This window comes from Callithrix jacchus, chromosome 1, assembly GCF_049354715.1.
Source record: "Callithrix jacchus isolate 240 chromosome 1, calJac240_pri, whole genome shotgun sequence".
In the NCBI taxonomy this organism is placed as follows: domain Eukaryota; kingdom Metazoa; phylum Chordata; class Mammalia; order Primates; family Cebidae; genus Callithrix; species Callithrix jacchus.
This window is the reverse complement of record NC_133502.1, coordinates 217396595-217411232: the sequence shown is the minus strand read 5'-3', so window position 1 is coordinate 217411232 and position 14638 is coordinate 217396595. Positions and strand designations below refer to the sequence as shown.

General features: G+C 58.4%; 1 protein-coding gene across 9 annotated transcripts in view; it reads right to left on the bottom strand.

Moving 5' to 3' along the window:
* Positions 1-14638, bottom strand: part of TAFA5 (TAFA chemokine like family member 5) — a 306441-nt gene that overhangs the window by 190037 nt on the left and 101766 nt on the right. The gene's annotated exons all lie outside the window — the stretch shown is intronic.

The window sequence follows — 14638 nt, the reverse complement described above, 5'->3', positions numbered from 1 at the left end:
TTGGGCCTTGGGCAAGCTTCTTAACCTCTCAAAAACCTCAAGTATCTCACATGTAAAATGCCTGCCTGCATCCTAGTTGGGCTGTTAGTATCAAAGAAGACGACAGATGAAATGCAGGAAGACATTAAAAAGTAGCCCCTATCACCGCAACAACCATCGCCACCATTACCATCACCAACAGCACCATCATCTTCACCATCACCATCACCACCATCATCTTCACCATCACCATCCCCATCACCATCTTCACCATCACAATCATTACCATCATCATCACCACCACCACCAACATCAACATCACCACCATCATCACCATCACCACCATCATTAATCTCACCACTGCCATTACCATAACCACCATCACCATCACCACCATCACCACGCCACAATCGCCATCACCACCATCACCACACCACAATCACCATCACCACCATCATCACACCACAATCACCATCACCACAATCACCACCACCACAATCACCATCACCATCATCACCACACCACAATGACCATCACCATCATCACCACACCACAATCACCATCACCACAATCACCACCACCACAATCACCATCACCACCATCACCACACCACAATCACCATCACCACCATCACCACACCACAATCACCATCACCACCATCACCACGCCACAATCGCCATCACCACCATCACCACGCCACAATCGCCATCACCACCATCACCACGCCACAATCGCCATCACCACCATCATCACGCCACAATCGCCATCACCACCATCACCACACCACAATCGCCATCACCGCCATCACCACCACCACAATCGCCATCACCACCATCATCACGCCACAATCGCCATCACCACCATCACACCACAATCACCATCACCACAATCACGCCACAATCGCCATCACCACCATCATCACACCACAATCGCCATCACCATCATCACACCACAATCGCCATCACCACCATCATCATACCACCATCATCACACCACAATCGCCATCACCACCATCATCACACCACAATCACCATCACCACAATCATCACGCCACCATCACCATCACCACCATCATCATGCCACAATCACCATCACCACAATCACCACACAACAATCACCATCACCACAATCATCACACCACAATCACCATCACCACCATCATCACGCCACAATCACCATCACTACCATCATCACACCACAATCACCATCACGATCACCACACCACAATCATCACACCACAGTCACATCACCACCATCATCACACCACAATCGCCATCACCACCATCATCACGCCATAATCGCCATCACCACCATCACCACGCCACCATCGCCACCACAATCACCACGCCACCATCGCCATCACCACCATCATCACGCCACCATCGCCATCATCACCATCATCACACCACAATCGCCATCACCACCATCATCATGCCATAATCGCCATCACCATCATCACGCCACAATCGCCATCACCACCATCACCACGCCACCATCACCACACCACCATCATCATGCCACAATCACCATCACCACCATCACCACACCACCATCATTCAGTCCTCCACCTCTTCCTTATAATCATCAGCATCATTACCACCATCACTAGCAGCAACACCATAATGTCCTCCCCACCATCATCCTGATCATCATCGTCACCACCAAGAGCTCCTTGCTGCCATCCCCACCTGCATCCTTCATCACAACCACATTATCACCATCCCCCCCACACCACCGCTACCATTGTAATATCCATCTCCTCCTCCCCGGAACCTAAAATGAAAATGCCATCTGCAACAAGCCCAGGTAACTCCTCCATCCCAAACCCAACTGCTAAGAAGTATACCTCTTATACCCTTAGAGAGGCTTGCAGCCTGCCCTGGGCCCTGGATCCTCCTCAAAGTCCTGTTCCTTGGAGGACATTGTAAGAGTGGAAGGAGGGAAAGACTCTGTGGGCTGCGGCCGGCTACACCAGAAGGGCAACACGAGCTGCCCGGGAGCTCACGCCCCTCCCACATGCGCTCACCTTCCATGGGAGAGACTTGGAAAACAAAGCAAGAGGACCTGGTCCAAGGCCAGGGAGTGGAGGGATCAGAGCCAGGGCCCAGGAGTGCAGCCTCCAAGCTTAAGTACTTCTGCAGCTCCACGGTGGCCTGGGAAATCAGCTGGGTGCCAGCCTGGGGCCTCCCACAAGGGCCCTGCTGGGCTGGGGCATCTCCTGCTGTCCCCACCACCACGACAGCTCCAAACCCAGGACAAGTCTGGAACACCATGAGAAAACACCATGGACCCTGCAGCAAAATGCAGAGGACGTATCTGGGTGACGACATGTCTCATGCCACAGATGATTTCAGAGGCACTAAAGGCACTGAAGGCGCACACGAAGGGTGAGAGTGTTGTCTTCCTGGAACAAAGGAACGTGGCGCCTGAGACGCAAACACTCGGCAAGGTTGCCTGTGCTGTGGCCACGGGGGCCACGTGGCTGCCTGTGCTCGTGGCCGGCCACGTTGATGCCCCTTTCTGAGCTGTATTCCTTCATTTATAACACGGAGAGAATTCATCCACCGGCAGCTTACATGCCTGCTGCAGGGAGTGAATGACATGCACACTTCAGCGCTGTTGCTGTCCACGGGAGACCTTGGTTATCAAAACTAAACTCACGTGGATGTCACAGAGGGCCGGGGGTACCTGGATCATTAAAACTAAACTCAGGTGGGTGGCATGGGGCCCACAGATGCCCCAGATAATGAGTAGACTGAGCAATGGGAGACATGCCTCCAGGGCAGTGGGGCTCTGGCCAGTGCCCCCCATTCACTTTCTCCTCTGTGCACTCCCTGAGACGCGTGAGTTGGGAGCCGGAGTCCTCCACCCCCTCAGCTTCTTCAGGTCCCACTTGCTGCTGCTCAGCCAAGTCTGCCTGGGCCAGACCAGAGCCTGTGTTAGAACAGAAGCTGCTTTTTAGGAAGCAAAACCTCGTCCTCAGCATGTAAAACCTCCAGAAAAAGAGAGAGGCAGCTGCACCTGTGCGTGCTGGCTGAGGGAGACCTGCGTGCCTGCCCTTCTGCTCAGCGCAGGCCCAGGCCACTGCCCTAAGGAGACCAGGCCCTTGGGAGAGGCAGGTCAGGTCCAGAAGATACGCTGGCACTCTGAGCCATCCCCTGGGCCCTGCTGCGGCTCCTCCTGGGGCAGGGGTGGAAGAGCAAGCCCTGCCCTAACCTCCCACCAGCAGGCAGGGGCACCAGGAGACTGTCAGACACCTGGCACTGCTGTCCCCCGGGCGACTGCCCCCGCCACGTGAGCCTCCCTCAGGTGGGCATCTCATCCATCCATGACTCATCACAGAGTGGTTGGGCCTGGCAATGCATGTGGGCAGAGCAGCCTCCGGGCACTCAAGCCCTTCCCACCTGGAAGTAAGGACAGGCAGTGCACACAGTGGATGGAGATGGGAGGACAGGACCAGAGAAATGCCTGGGCGCCCGCCTTTCCAGGGCCACCCTGCCCACAAGCACACCAGCCAGCAGGTCCTGGAAGTGAGGGGCCTGGCCTGGGCTCCTGGGTCCCTGGGTGACAGCTGTGTAGCTCTCTTTAAGTCACTAAGGCATTGTAAGAATGGGGACTGGTGGGGTGGCCCCGGGGACCTCTCAGACTGTGGATGGAACATGCCCAGGGGGCATCGGTAGAGCTGGGACTGGGGGTTCCCTGTCTGGGCCTCAGAGGCTTACCCAGACCCACACATCTCAATGGCCACATGTGACACCAGTAACCTCTCAGGGCCCAGGTTCCCAGCTGTGAAACAGGCACATCTGGCCACACCGTCTCTCCTGGCACCCACGGACTTATTCCTCCACCAGGTCTTCACTGGACACCGCAGGGCCACAGGGTCCAGAGAAGCAGCCACAGCCAGAGTCCAACAGACACGTGTGGCGAACCAAGCACAGCTGCTCCAGAGGCAACGGTGGTCCAGGATACATTGTCTGCGATGACAAAGATGCGGGTCTCATATCACGCAACCGAGTCTTACAGTGAGGGTGCCAACGTTCCCAGCAAAACGGGCCGAGAAGAGAAACCGCAAGGGGTTGAAAAGTACTCAGGTGGAAACGCTGATGGGCCCCTCCACCGGTGCCTCCTGGCACGTCCAGTGACTTGGAGAAGGCTACAGAGCGTCACCCAGGGACCTGGAGCTCAGGCCAGAACCCCCACCAGGTTTAGGATCTGCTGGCTGGACCGGCGGGGTGGGAAAGGTGGTGCCCACGAATTCCTCTGGCCCTGTCCACCTGTCTCCTCCCTTATGTGCACTGCTGCTGAGGACGAGGCACAGTCAGACTACAAGGAGAGGCCCCTTCACTGCCTGCAGCCTGGGGAGGTGCGGAGGACGGAGGGAGTGTGCCCTGGAGGTGGGCCGGGGAGTCATTCTCCCACCACCCAGAGGGTCCTGTAGATGTCCCTGATGGAGGCTGGCACCAGCCACAGACTTGCAAGGGCGTGTCCTGCCGGCGTGCCCTCTCACAGGGACTGGAAGGTGCACGGGGCTCACATCGGCATGGTCTGTAGGTGCCAGCAACGAGGCAGCCCATCAGCGGATCAACGCCTGCACTAGATGGAGGGGTGTGCAACTGTGCGAAGGAACAAGGCTGCTCACTGCACACAGCTCTAGGGAGGGCTTCAAGAAATACACCAAAGTAGAGAACCAGGGAAGGGCACAGAGCGCGCTTTCACAGGTGGGGCATGTGTGCAGGCACAGAGCGCGCTCTCACAGGTGGGGCATGTGTGCAGGCACAGAGGGTGCTCTCACAGGTGGGGTGTGTGTGCAGGCACAGAGCGTGCTCTCACAGGTGGGGTGTGTGTGTGCACAGAGGGTGCTCTCACAGGTGGGGTATGTGTGTGTGCACAGAGGGTGCTCTCACAGGTGGGGTGTGTGTGCAGGCACAGAGCGTGCTCTCACAGGTGGGGTGTGTGTGTGCAGGCACAGTGTGCTCTCACAGGTGGGGTGTGTGTGTGCACAGAGGGTGCTCTCACAGGTGGGGTGTGTGTGTGCAGGCACAGAGCGTGCTCTCACAGGTGGGGTGTGTGCAGGCACAGAGCGTGCTCTCACAGGTGGGGTGTGTGTGTGTGCACAGATCGTGCTCTCACAGGTGGGGTGTGTGTGCAGGCACAGAGCGTGCTCTCACAGGTGGGGTGTGTGTGCAGGCACAGATCGTGCTCTCACAGGTGGGGTGTGTGTGTGCACAGAGGGTGCTCTCACAGGTGGGGTGTGTGTGCAGGCACAGAGTGTGCTCTCACAGGTGGGGTGTGTGTGCAGGCACAGATCGTGCTCTCACAGGTGGGGTGTGTGCAGGCACAGAGCGTGCTCTCACAGGTGGGGTGTGTGTGCAGGCACAGAGCGTGCTCTCACAGGTGGGGTGTGTGTGCAGGCACAGAGCGTGCTCTCACAGGTGGGGTGTGTGTGTGTGCACAGAGGGTGCTCTCACAGGTGGGGTGTGTGCAGGCACAGAGCGTGCTCTCACAGGTGGGGTGTGTGTGTGTGCACAGAGGGTGCTCTCACAGGTGGGGTGTGTGTGCAGGCACAGAGTGTGCTCTTACAGGTGGGGTGTGTGTGCAGGCACAGAGCGTGCTCTCACAGGTGGGGTGTGTGTGTGTGCACAGAGGGTGCTCTCACAGGTGGGGTGTGTGCAGGCACAGAGCGTGCTCTCACAGGTGGGGTGTGTGTGTGTGCACAGAGGGTGCTCTCACAGGTGGGGTGTGTGTGTGCACAGAGGGTGCTCTCACAGGTGGGGTGTGTGTGCAGGCACAGAGCGTGCTCTCACAGGTGGGGTGTGTGTGTGTGCACAGAGGGTGCTCTCAAAGGTGGGGTGTGTGTGCAGGCACAGATCGTGCTCTCACAGGTGGGGTGTGTGTGTGTGCACAGAGGGTGCTCTCACAGGTGGGGTGTGTGTGCAGGCACAGAGTGTGCTCTCACAGGTGGGGTGTGTGTGCAGGCACAGATCGTGCTCTCACAGGTGGGGTGTGTGTGTGTGCACAGAGGGTGCTCTCACAGGTGGGGTGTGTGTGTGCAGGCACAGAGCGTGCTCTCACAGGTGGGGTGTGTGCAGGCACAGAGCGTGCTCTCACAGGTGGGGTGTGTGTGTGCACAGAGGGTGCTCTCACAGGTGGGGTGTGTGTGCAGGCACAGTGTGCTCTCACAGGTGGGGTGTGTGTGTGTGCACAGAGGGTGCTCTCACAGGTGGGGTGTGTGTGCAGGCACAGATCGTGCTCTCACAGGTGGGGTGTGTGTGTGTGCACAGAGGGTGCTCTCACAGGTGGGGTGTGTGTGCAGGCACAGATCGTGCTCTCACAGGTGGGGTGTGTGTGTGCAGGCACAGAGTGTGCTCTCACAGGTGGGGTGTGTGTGTGCAGGCACAGAGCGTGCTCTCACAGGTGGGGTGTGTGCAGGCACAGAGCGTGCTCTCACAGGTGGGGTGTGTGTGTGTGCAGGCACAGAGCGTGCTCTCACAGGTGGGGTGTGTGTGCAGGCACAGAGTGTGCTCTCACAGGTGGGGTGTGTGTGTGCACAGAGCATGCTCTCACAGGTGGGATGTGTGTGTGTGCAGGCACAGAGCGTGCTCTCACAGGTGGGGTGTGTGTGCAGGCACAGAGTGTGCTCTCACAGGTGGGGTGTGTGTGTGCACAGAGCATGCTCTCACAGGTGGGGTGTGTGTGCAGGCACAGAGCGTGCTCTCACAGGTGGGGTGTGTGTGTGTGCAGGCACAGAGCGTGCTCTTACAGGTGGGGTGTGTGTGCAGGCACAGAGCGTGCTCTCACAGGTGGGGTGTGTGTGTGTGCACAGAGGGTGCTCTCACAGGTGGGGTGTGTGCAGGCACAGAGCGTGCTCTCACAGGTGGGGTGTGTGTGTGTGCACAGAGGGTGCTCTCACAGGTGGGGTGTGTGTGTGCACAGAGGGTGCTCTCACAGGTGGGGTGTGTGTGCAGGCACAGAGCGTGCTCTCACAGGTGGGGTGTGTGTGTGTGCACAGAGGGTGCTCTCAAAGGTGGGGTGTGTGTGCAGGCACAGATCGTGCTCTCACAGGTGGGGTGTGTGTGTGTGCACAGAGGGTGCTCTCACAGGTGGGGTGTGTGTGCAGGCACAGAGTGTGCTCTCACAGGTGGGGTGTGTGTGCAGGCACAGATCGTGCTCTCACAGGTGGGGTGTGTGTGTGTGCACAGAGGGTGCTCTCACAGGTGGGGTGTGTGTGTGCAGGCACAGAGCGTGCTCTCACAGGTGGGGTGTGTGCAGGCACAGAGCGTGCTCTCACAGGTGGGGTGTGTGTGTGCACAGAGGGTGCTCTCACAGGTGGGGTGTGTGTGCAGGCACAGTGTGCTCTCACAGGTGGGGTGTGTGTGTGTGCACAGAGGGTGCTCTCACAGGTGGGGTGTGTGTGCAGGCACAGATCGTGCTCTCACAGGTGGGGTGTGTGTGTGTGCACAGAGGGTGCTCTCACAGGTGGGGTGTGTGTGCAGGCACAGATCGTGCTCTCACAGGTGGGGTGTGTGTGTGCAGGCACAGAGTGTGCTCTCACAGGTGGGGTGTGTGTGTGCAGGCACAGAGCGTGCTCTCACAGGTGGGGTGTGTGCAGGCACAGAGCGTGCTCTCACAGGTGGGGTGTGTGTGTGTGCAGGCACAGAGCGTGCTCTCACAGGTGGGGTGTGTGTGCAGGCACAGAGTGTGCTCTCACAGGTGGGGTGTGTGTGTGCACAGAGCATGCTCTCACAGGTGGGATGTGTGTGTGTGCAGGCACAGAGCGTGCTCTCACAGGTGGGGTGTGTGTGCAGGCACAGAGTGTGCTCTCACAGGTGGGGTGTGTGTGTGCACAGAGCATGCTCTCACAGGTGGGGTGTGTGTGCAGGCACAGAGCGTGCTCTCACAGGTGGGGTGTGTGTGTGTGCAGGCACAGAGCGTGCTCTCACAGGTGGGGTGTGTGTGCAGGCACAGTGTGCTCTCACAGGTGGGGTGTGTGTGCGTGTGCAGGCACAGCATGCTCTGGCAGGTGGGGTGTGTGTGTGTGCAGGCATTCACTCATGTTACGTAGAACATACACACCTGGAGGGGGAGGGAGAAGTAGGTTCTGGGGAAAACATCACAGAATGCTGCTTTGCACCCTTTAAATTCTGTACAATGGAAAGGACCCGTACAAAAGATACAAGGTGTCTCCCACTTGTAATCCCAGCACTTTGGGAGGCCACAGTGGGCGGATCACAAGATCAGGAGTTCAAGACACGCCTGGCCAACATAGTAAAGCCATGTCTGTACTACAAATAAAAAAAATCAGCTGGGCGTGGTGGTGGGCACCTGTAATCCCAGCTACTTGGGAGGCCGAGGTAGGAGAATTGCTTGAATCCAGAAGGCGGAGGTTGCAGTGAGCTGAAATTGTGCCACTCCACTCCAGCCTGGGCGACAGTGGGAGACTCTGTTTCAAAAATAAAAAAGATGTCCCAGGGCCTCAGGGGGCCACATTCCGCCCCTCTACCTATCGCTGCTTTATTTTCACAGAATCTCAAGGTCTGGCAGAAGCAGGGTGACCAACGAGATGACCTCATCCCGCAAGCACACGGCAGGCCAAGAGCAAATCCAGGCAGGATGGCTCCTGCTGGACCGGCGGCCCCAGCCTGGGTCTTAGCCCCTGACAGCGCCCCTCAAGCAGAGGTGCTCGGCCTGGAGGCTTTTGTGGCCATCTCAACTGGAGGTAGAGGCCAGGGATGCTGGTCAACCCCCGACTTAGCACAGGACGCCCCCACATGTTTCTATGTGGCTGGCCGGTCACAGAAGCTCCCAAACCTTCCAGGAGGCAGGGCCTGGGAAATGGAGGGGGCCCCTACAAACGCATGCCAGTCGTGGCATGGACAGGGTCCAGGGCTCTCACGTCAAGCCCCGTCCACTCCCTGGCCTGTGAGGATGCCGAGCTCTGCCCTGTGGTCACGCTCACTGTGCCACGCTGTCTCAGTGGCTACTGAGCAACTTCGGGCTTGCCTGCCCACAACAAATGCACCGTGGGCCTGTGACCTGACCATGGCGCCCGACGGCCCAAGCAATGCAACGAACAGAAAGGAACACATGTTAAGTCTTTGCCCCAGCTCCTCCAGCCCCTGCCATCTCTGGACTGGGAAGTGTCTTCTGCATGTGAACAAGAGGGCTGAGGGCCAGGCCCTAGAGAGCTTCAGGATGCAGGATGCTGGTGACCCGGAAGACCAAGGTAGGCTGATGGGCTGGGACCTTCTGCCTTATCTGCAACTCCAGAAAGGGGTTGGAGACTGAGTTAAATAACAGTGGCCAAGGATTTAATCAAGCCTATGCACCTAAGGAAACACAGAATTCCTAAAAGACACAGGGGTTAGCAAGCCTTCAGCTCCATGAGCACATGAGGGTGCTGGGAGGCTGGTTCGCCCAGAGAGGACACAAAGGCTCAGCACCCACACCCCTCCCTGGCCCTAGGAATCTCTGCCAGCTGCAGAGCCCCATTCACACCCTTTACAACAAGCAGGGAATGTAAGTAAAGGGCTTCCTGAGGACTGGGGGCCATTCTAGCAAGTGCTGCAATGCCAGGAGCGGGTGTTGGAAACCCCCTGACTTATACTGTTACATGCAAATTTTCAGTGCTGCAAAGAAAAGTCAGCACTGGGACGAAGGATCTCTCTCGGCAAGGCAATCTTACTTCCTGCAGAAAGGGCACACTCACCAGCAGTCTTGCTATGAGAGTACAAGGAACAAAGGAAAGCACACATATTTATCTTTCACGCATTTGGGGTGGTCTTTGCTGCTGCCTCTGATCTCCGTTGGCTGGAGCCAGACCTCACAGTCTAAAACTGAGCCTGATTGGCCAACAACTTAAAGCTTTCTTGAATAGGTGAAGGCAACGGAGGACGAAAGGAAAAGAGGGAGTCCAAATAAGGAAGGGACAGGAAGCTGCTGCGAAAGGACTTAGAAATGTGGTAGCACAGATATCCTGGTTACAGTTCAAGGACATAGAAGGTACCACGTGCCTGTGGGCATGTCTGACAGCTACACGGGTTAGGGCTGAACAAAGCGTTATTAGCAGAAAGCAAGAGGCTTTGGAGAAAGTCTTTAAAACAAACTGTTCTTTCTAACACTTGTGATTTATTTATTTAGTTTTTTGAGACGGAGTTTTGCTCTTGTTACCCAGGCTGGAGTGCGATGGCGCGATCTCGGCTCACCGCAACCTCCGCCTCCTGGGTTCAGGCAATTCTCCTGCCTCAGCCTCCTGAGTAGCTGGGATTACAGGCACGTGCCACCGTGCCCGGCTAATTTTTTGTATTTTTAGTAGAGACGGGGTTTCACCATGTTGACCAGGATGGTCTCGATCTCTTGACCTCATGATCCAGCCGCCTCGGCCTCCCAAAGGTGATTTATTCTTTAACAAGAAAGGAGACTTTGAAAAGGAACTCTTCTATCTCCCACACATATCCAGTCAGTCAGAAATACAGGTGACCACCTGGCACTCAGACTTGGTGTCTAAAGTGGGAGCAGTCTTGTGGGTGGAACTGAGCCCTTCATCCGTGCGGGTCTCAACTGACTCTGGGTGGTAGTCTGAGAACTGAATTAGATTGGAGGACGACTAAGTGGTAAGAATTCAGTTGGCATCTGGAAAGTTGGAGGAAGGGTTGGTGTGAAAAACCCACACATTTGGGGTCAGAAGTGTGAGTGAAACCAGGTCAGCCAGTGACACCATGGTAGCCTACATGGCGGTCATCCCACACACCTGCCTAACATGCCGCCACAGCCGGCCCATGAAATGGCCGGTCTCCCAGGAGGTGGCACTGGGAGGAGACGTCCCTTCGTGAGTGGTCTCCCTCGGCCCACGCTGTGTACACCAAGCACGATCACAGTGCCAGCCCCTCACCACTGCCGCCCTGAAGAAACCCCCAAGTGAGGGGTATCAACTCGATGGGGCCACGCTGCCCACATGTGTGGTCAAATGATTTTGGATGGTTCTGTGAAGGCATTTTTTGGATAAGACTAACACTTGAATCAGTGACTTTGAATAAAGCAGATGACCCTCCACACTGTGGGTGGGCCCTGTCCAATCAAGTGAAGGCCTCAGTGGACAAAGATGGACCTTCCTCAAACAAGAACAGAATTTGCCAGCAGAGGCCCCGGGACTCCAGCTGCACCTCTCACTGCGTCCCTGCAGATTTCATACCTTCAGCCTCTGAAATTGCAGAAGCTCATTTTTTAAAAAGTAAACCTCCCTCCCTCTCTCTCTCTTTGTAGAAGTCCCATTGGTTCTGTTCCCTGAGGAACCCAGACAGATACGCTCTCCCCACCACGGAGGGCTGAGACGCCCGGACAGATACACTCCCCCCGCCACAGAGGGCTGAGACGCCCGGACAGATAGATACACTCCCCCTGCCACGGAGGGCTGAGACTCCTGGACAGATACACTCCCCCCGCCACGGAGGGCTGAGACTCCCGGACAGATACACTCCCCCTGCCATGGAGGGCTGAGACGCCCGGACAGATACACTCCCCCCGCCACAGAGGGCTGAGACGCCCGGACAGATACACTCCCCCCGCCACAGAGGGCTGAGACGCCCGGACAGATACACTCCCCCCGCCACAGAGGGCTGAGACTCCCGGACAGATAGATACACTCCCCCTGCCACGGAGGGCTGAGACTCCTGGACAGATACACTCCCCCCGCCACGGAGGGCTGAGACTCCCGGACAGATACACTCCCCCCGCCATGGAGGGCTGAGACTCCCGGACAGATAGATACACTCCCCCTGCCACGGAGGGCTGAGACTCCCGGACAGATAGATACACTCCCCCTGCCACGGAGGGCTGAGACTCCTGGACAGATACACTCCCCCCGCCACGGAGGGCTGAGACTCCCGGACAGATACACTCCCCCCGCCACGGAGGGCTGAGACTCCTGGACAGATACACTCCCCCCGCCACAGAGGGCTGAGACTCCCGGACAGATAGATACACTCCCCCTGCCACGGAGGGCTGAGACTCCTGGACAGATACACTCCCCCTGCCATGGAGGGCTGAGACGCCCGGACAGATACACTCCCCCCGCCACAGAGGGCTGAGACTCCTGGACAGATACACTCCCCCTGCCACGGAGGGCTGAGACGCCCGGACAGATAGATACACTCCCCCCGCCACGGACGGCTGAGACTCCTGGACAGATACACTCCCCCCGCCATGGAGGGCTGAGACTCCTGGACAGATACACTCCCCCCGCCATGGAGGACTGAGACGCCCGGACAGATAGATACACTCCCCCTGCCACGGAGAGCTGAGACTCCTGGACAGATACACTCCCCCCGCCACGGAGGGCTGAGACTCCCGGACAGATAGATACACTCCCCCCGCCATGGAGGGCTGAGACTCCTGGACAGATACACTCCCTCCACCATGGAGGGCTGAGACTCCTGGACAGATACACTCCCTCCACCATGGAGGGCTGAGACTCCCGGACAGATACACTCCCCCTGCCACGGAGGGCTGAGACTCCCGGACAGATAGATACACTCCCCCCGCCACGGAGGGCTGAGACTCCCGGACAGATACACTCCCCCTGCCATGGAGGGCTGAGACGCCCGGACAGATACACTCCCCCCGCCACAGAGGGCTGAGACGCCCGGACAGATACACTCCCCCCGCCACAGAGGGCTGAGACGCCCGGACAGATACACTCCCCCCGCCACAGAGGGCTGAGACTCCCGGACAGATAGATACACTCCCCCTGCCACGGAGGGCTGAGACTCCTGGACAGATACACTCCCCCCGCCACGGAGGGCTGAGACTCCCGGACAGATACACTCCCCCCGCCATGGAGGGCTGAGACTCCCGGACAGATAGATACACTCCCCCTGCCACGGAGGGCTGAGACTCCCGGACAGATAGATACACTCCCCCTGCCACGGAGGGCTGAGACTCCTGGACAGATACACTCCCCCCGCCACGGAGGGCTGAGACTCCCGGACAGATACACTCCCCCCGCCACGGAGGGCTGAGACTCCTGGACAGATACACTCCCCCCGCCACAGAGGGCTGAGACGCCCGGACAGATACACTCCCCCCGCCACAGAGGGCTGAGACGCCCGGACAGATACACTCCCCCCGCCACAGAGGGCTGAGACTCCCGGACAGATAGATACACTCCCCCTGCCACGGAGGGCTGAGACTCCTGGACAGATACACTCCCCCCGCCACGGAGGGCTGAGACTCCCGGACAGATACACTCCCCCCGCCATGGAGGGCTGAGACTCCCGGACAGATAGATACACTCCCCCTGCCACGGAGGGCTGAGACTCCCGGACAGATAGATACACTCCCCCTGCCACGGAGGGCTGAGACTCCTGGACAGATACACTCCCCCCGCCACGGAGGGCTGAGACTCCCGGACAGATACACTCCCCCCGCCACGGAGGGCTGAGACTCCTGGACAGATACACTCCCCCCGCCACAGAGGGCTGAGACTCCCGGACAGATAGATACACTCCCCCTGCCACGGAGGGCTGAGACTCCTGGACAGATACACTCCCCCTGCCATGGAGGGCTGAGACGCCCGGACAGATACACTCCCCCCGCCACAGAGGGCTGAGACTCCTGGACAGATACACTCCCCCTGCCACGGAGGGCTGAGACGCCCGGACAGATAGATACACTCCCCCCGCCACGGACGGCTGAGACTCCTGGACAGATACACTCCCCCCGCCATGGAGGGCTGAGACTCCTGGACAGATACACTCCCCCCGCCATGGAGGACTGAGACGCCCGGACAGATAGATACACTCCCCCTGCCACGGAGAGCTGAGACTCCTGGACAGATACACTCCCCCCGCCACGGAGGGCTGAGACTCCCGGACAGATAGATACACTCCCCCCGCCATGGAGGGCTGAGACTCCTGGACAGATACACTCCCTCCACCATGGAGGGCTGAGACTCCTGGACAGATACACTCCCTCCACCATGGAGGGCTGAGACTCCCGGACAGATACACTCCCCCTGCCACGGAGGGCTGAGACTCCCGGACAGATAGATACACTCCCCCCGCCATGGAGGGCTGAGACTCCTGGACAGATACACTCCCCCCGCCACGGAGGGCTGAGACTCCCGGACAGACAGATACACTCCCCCTGCCACGGAGGGCTGAGACTCCCAGACAGATAGATACACTCCCCCTGCCATGGAGGGCTGAGACTCCTGGACAGATACACTCCCCCCGCCACGGAGGGCTGAGACTCCCGGACAGATAGATACACTCCCCCCGCCACGGAGGGCTGAGACTCCCGGAGAGATAGATACACTCCCCCCGCCACGGAGGGCTGAGACTCCCGGACAGATAGATACACTCCCCCTGCCATGGAGGGCTGAGACTCCTGGACAGATACACTCCCTCCACCATGGAGGGCTGAGACTCCCGGACAGATAGATACACTCCCCCCGCCACGGAGGGCTGAGACTCCCGGACAGATACACTCCCCCCGCCATGGAGGGCTGAGACTCCCAGACAGATAGATACACTCCCCCCGCCATGGAGGGCTGAGACTCCTGGACAGATACACTCCCTCCACCACGGAGGGCTGAGACTCCTGGACAGATAGATACACTCCCCCCGCCACGGAGGGCTGAGATGCCCGGACAGATACACTCCCC